Here is a 5,821-nt window from a genome sequence, read left to right as displayed (position 1 = left end):
GTCGTGCTAGTTTTACAATGCAAAACTAGCACGACGCCACACAATTATTTACATATTCCAATAACATAACCTCATTACTGATCTGAGGCTGGAAATCTGTTGGGTTGGTACTTCCGAACTTCAGGAAGAAATTGACGAAAATTAGAACATGCTCTAATTCGTCAAGAACTTGAATAAATTGATGAAGTTATTTGACAGCTGATTTGGTGCATTACACTTGTCCAATTTCTTGATGGAGCGACTTCATCAATTAATTGATCAATAAATTGTCAATGTAAAACAGCTTTTATGCAGTTGTTACAGTTAACAATTTTATAATTGTTAGTTCAGTACTTCAAGCTTTGGTTTATACTGGTAGATAGTTAAAGTAAGACTGACATTTGCTTGCAGATTTTAACTTTTGTAGGCCATTAGGATCCTGGGGACATTACTATTGAAACTTATGTATGTGATAAATTACATATTTATACTATTTATTTATTAGATTTATTACTTTATTTATTAAAGAAAATACTTCTATTCCTTCTCCATCCTTATCCTTATATCTGACAGCATCGACAATGCTGCTCCTTGACTAGGGACAACCTAAGCTCCATTAAACCTATGGCCAATCTCAAGGATTAGATTAGGATTATCCTATACTAGGTGCCTGAAATTGAATAAACCATACTTCAAGGGTAAAATTAATCCAATTTAGATCAAAACCTTAGTACAATTCTGCTTACTTAAAAATATAAAGAGTTGAACCAGTCATGTTTTTTGCTATATCTTTTGTCGGTAAAAATTTTGAGTAAACATGATTTATGAAACATCACTTTATTTTCTACAAAAAAAATATCTGCCCCATATCGCTAAAATGTAGCAAATTTCACCCTCTTGCCAAGTTTACATTACTATTAAACTAGTGGCTCTTAACCTGTGGTCCGCGGACCCCTGGAGGTCCGCCATCTCCTTCCAAAGGGTCCGCGAATTTTTTTAGGAACATTTAATCACTAATAACTTATATCGGAGTGTAACTTCTTTATCTTCTCAAAATTTACGATTGGTATCCAATTTAGAATTAATATTTGAAACCCTTTTAAATTGGAACTTTACCTAAGTAAATAACTGGGGATCCGCAACAACAAAAAAATATTGAAAATATTGAGGTCTGCGGTAAACAAAAGGTTAAGAACTGTTGTATTAAACCCTTTTCACAAATTAAATCGGCTTACTACTATTCACAAGTCGATGCTTATTTGATAGTTCCATAAAACAAAATTTAGAGATATATATTTCGGTAGGTGTTTACTTTCAAATAAAGGTAAATTGATACGAATCATAAAAAAAGTTTAACAGAAACCTATTTAAGAAAAGAATGGAGTTTAATTAAATTAAAATACCTCGAAATACTCAACTCTATTTAACTGATAAATGTGATGAAAAATTGAAATTCATAAAACGATAAAATATATATGCCTATGATTATTTTCAAAAACCGATTATACCAAATTTAATTGAAATATTTTAAAACTTTACAAAATTATGATTAAAAAATTATAATTGTGGTCAAGGAACAGTAAAATTGTGTCATACTAAATGACCATATACTAAGTAAACTGAAAATTCAGCTCTATGAAATCAAATTTAAGAGTGGAAATACATTGCAATATGCGATTGTTGATTAAAACTGAAGCCGTAATAACCAAACTGCACTGAACTCGAAAACAATTTTTTTAAAGCCGTCGACATTTAAAGACAAAATTGTTCTAAGGTAACTGGATTTATATTGTCTAATTATATATTTGTGGCATTTTCAGTTAATAATTTTATTTAAACATTTTTAATAAATAACGCCCCAAAAAGATCTGTCAAAGAGTTGATTTTATAAATTTACTTTCTCAGTTTGAGATATTTCTGATTAGGCAAAACTAAATTTATAAATTCAACTCTCCGACAAAAAGGGTTATTTATAAAATTTGTTGTTTTCTGAATGGCAGTTATTTTCATTTCAGGAACCCTTAAAGTATGGCCCATTCACTTCTGGACACTGTTTATCTAAGTTATAAGTATACTTTCTTTATTTGTTTTCACCGAATAGGTACATTAAGTAATATTTATTTTCAAATGCCAAAAATGAAAAATAGTCTTATCAACGACATCTATGGATACATTATATGTTTATATGAAATAGGTTTTTCTTATTATTAGTGAAAAAAACAGCTGTACCATTTTGTAGATGGAGTTTTGCACCACCCTTTATAGCTATTGTCTCCAATGATTTATTTATGGCATGTTTTGTTACTTTTTGTTTATTAAATTGGATATTTCTGCTGTATAGAAAATAAAAAGAAATTTGAATTGAATAACCCCTTACACTAAAAGGATCAGCTAGAGGGTTAATTTAGGCAAAACTAAAGGACCCCACACAAACCTTATGAAAAATGGCTTTCGGTCAAAATGGCTGAAATTGAAATATCATAAAGCTTTCACCTTCCTGAGCAAAAGTTGTCATGGGCCCAAAGCGATCCTATGTGTAGGTTTAAAGATATAGAGCAAGGGTCGGCAACTGGCGGACCGCGGAAGGTAAAATACTGGACCGCCAAAAATTTTTTGAAAATATAAATTACTCAAATTATTTAAAAAATATTTTTTTACGTTTGAGTGCCATCCTTATCATTTTTTCTAGTATTTTACAATTGTGACTGATTTGAGTTCTTAATGGTTAGTAAGCAGATTTGAGTGCAAATGAAAATAAAAAATTAGTAAGAAATATTAATTTTTTCTGGACCTCGTTAAAAAATTTCAAAAGTATCCGGACCCCACCTAAAATTACTTGCCGACCCCTGATATAGAGCTTTGAAGCTAACGATTTCATAGCACGGTGCTGAATATAAGTGCAGGATAGGTGTATGTACCTATATCTCGCTTTCTCCGTATATACAGGGTGAATCAGTTTTTTGCAGACAAACTTTAACAGGAGATAGAACACATGTTTTTAAAAGGAAAAGTTGCTATAAACATATGTCGTAGAAGGCTTCGTTTCCGAGATACGGGGTGTTGAATATAATTTTTTTTCTCAAATATTCATTATAACTTATAAACTAATGCTTAGATTTTTTTCATGTTTGGGACATAATGCCTATTAATTAAGGGGCATAAAACAAGCGATAAAAATGTTCAAAAACTTGCACAGTCGCGGAGTGGAGGGGGTGCTCAACCCCTTTCTTAAACAGAACTTCTACGCCAATGACTATTTTTTAAAAAAACTGTTATTTTCATTATCTATATATAGTTTAACAAAAATAATGTCCATTCTTTTGTCTCGAAATTCCTGTGCGTTTCCGCGTTATTTTGATTTTTAGTGTTTGTTGTGGTACTAAATTAAGTAATTTATTTATTATCAATTATAGGCTAAATATTTAATTCTACGAAACCAACCTAAATATGATTTGTTAAGGATTTTAAAAAGCCAAAATCTCTTATTCTTTATCTCTTTCCAATGTAGTCAAAATAAATATTTGTTATATCAAGCTATACTCAAATGCAAGACTTGTATAAGTTGAAATCTGTTACATTACATACATACAATACATTATTGTGCAGATGCCAAAAAGTTTTAAGAAGTTGTTAATTAAATATAAATTCAAAAAATTTCTCCATAAACATTAACATCAATGTTCATTCAATGTTGTTTTTTTTGTAATTTAGTTGTAGTACATTAGTATTTACACAGCACATACATACAATAAGGATTGTTAAAATTAGTGTATTAAACAGATTTCAACTTATAAAAGTCTTGTATTTGAGTATGGCTTGATATAATAAACTTTTATTTTGACTAGATTGGAAAGAGATAAAGAATAAAAGATTTCGGCTTTTTAGAATCCTTAACAAACCATATTTCGGTAGGTTTGGTTGAAAGAATTAAATATTTAGCCGATAATTGATAATAAATAAATTAATAGTTCCACATCAAACACTAAAAATCAAAATAACTCGGAAACGCACAGGAATTTCGAAACAGAAGAAGGGACATTATTTTTGTTAAACTGTATGTAGATAATGAAAATAACAGTTTTTTTAAAAAATAGTCATTGGCTTAGAAGTTCTGTTTAAGAAAGGGTTTGAGCACCCTCTCCACTCCGCCACTGTGCGGAGTGGATAATTTTTATCGCTTGTTTTATGCCCCTTAATTAATAGGCATTATCTCCCAAACATGAAAAAAAACTAAGCATTCGTTTATAAGTTATAATGAATATTCGAGAAAAAAAAATTATATTCAACACCCCGTATCTCGGAAACGAAGCCTTCTACGACAGATGTATATAGGAACTTTTCTTCTTAAAAACACGTGTTCTATCTCCTGTTAAAGTTTGTCTACAAAAAACTGACTCACCCTGTATATACGGAGAAAGGGAGATATATATACACCTATCCTGCACTTATATTCAGCACCGTACTATCAAATCGTTAGCTTCAAAGCTCTATATCTTTAAACCTACACATAGGATCGCTTTGGGCCCATGACAACTTTTGCTCAGTAAGGTGAGAGCTATATCATATTTCAATTTCAGCCATTTTCCATAAGGTTTGTGCGAGGTCCTTTGTATTTTGTGTTTTGACAGATTCGGCCAGGGAAAATTGAAGTGGACATATGTTTATAAAACAGCATGGGACCCATACTGTTTTTTTTTTAGATGATTTCTAGGTCCAGAAAGATAACTTTAGTGATAAAAGAATTTTGAATGAAATTTATGAAATAAATTCTAAATGGGAAACTGGGTGTGAAACCTGGAGAACTTGAAAAGGGTTACATTTATATGTAGAAAATATATATATTTTTTCATAATTAAGTAATAAATACAAATTGCTTTTTTTATTTTTGACGGAATTTTCATTTTTCTTAAAATTACAGCATTATAAATTTTGAAAAATGGGATGTTAGTATCAAATTGAAATTTAAATGAAGAAAATTTAATTTTATCTGAAAAATTAAAAAACATCTAACTGTATCTGTCGGTTGCTTATGAAAAAAATATATTTTTTACATATATGTGCAATTCTTGAGACCCCAGGATGGGCATCCCATATTTTAAATTCTTATTTTGCAAACTTCAAAATTTGTATAATTTTTTAATATCAGATTTTCACCAGCCATCACTTGTTTTAAGGGTTGTTTTTATAAAACTAATTTTTCGCATATTCAATTTTTTTTATTTTTCTCTATAGTCTACATAATAAGACTGGAGGGAAGGTTGGAACAGCCTATACTAAAAAATACATATTAATCCAATCATAATTTGTTATTTTATAGCTAAATTTTAAATTGTTTAAAAACTAGAGATATCTTTTGTTGGTGTTCAGGGAATTTTAAATCTTAGTAAATTATTGTATATTTAAGAAAACAACTTCAGATTTATTTTTTTATATTAATGAATGAAACATACTTGTTAAAAGTAATTTTATTTTGTTTGTGCAGAATTGCGTTTAGAATCAAAAACGTTTATGTTTTTAGTTGTTTCATAAATTATTACAACCTACATTTTGTAATAACTAAAATAACTGTTTTCATAATTTTAAATTTGTAAGACAAATTTTAACAATTTTTAAAACATTAGGTTTATGTATTTAAGTATTGTTAACTAGTTATTTATACCTATGTGGAATTTTGAATTTGCATGCAGTGCTGACAATGTATTTATTTATTTAAAATACATGTATATTTTTAAAACAAGTTATCCTGAAAATAAAAAAAATTACATTTGTTACAGCCAAATTTTTATTTAATAAAATTTAGAATGTGGAAATTTTAATAAGGAAAATTGTTTCTTATTTTTGA

The sequence above is a fragment of the Anoplophora glabripennis genome, unplaced genomic scaffold, assembly GCF_000390285.2.
Source record: "Anoplophora glabripennis isolate ALB-LARVAE unplaced genomic scaffold, Agla_2.0 scaffold947, whole genome shotgun sequence".
Classification (NCBI taxonomy): domain Eukaryota; kingdom Metazoa; phylum Arthropoda; class Insecta; order Coleoptera; family Cerambycidae; genus Anoplophora; species Anoplophora glabripennis.
This window is presented reverse-complemented; position numbering follows the sequence as displayed.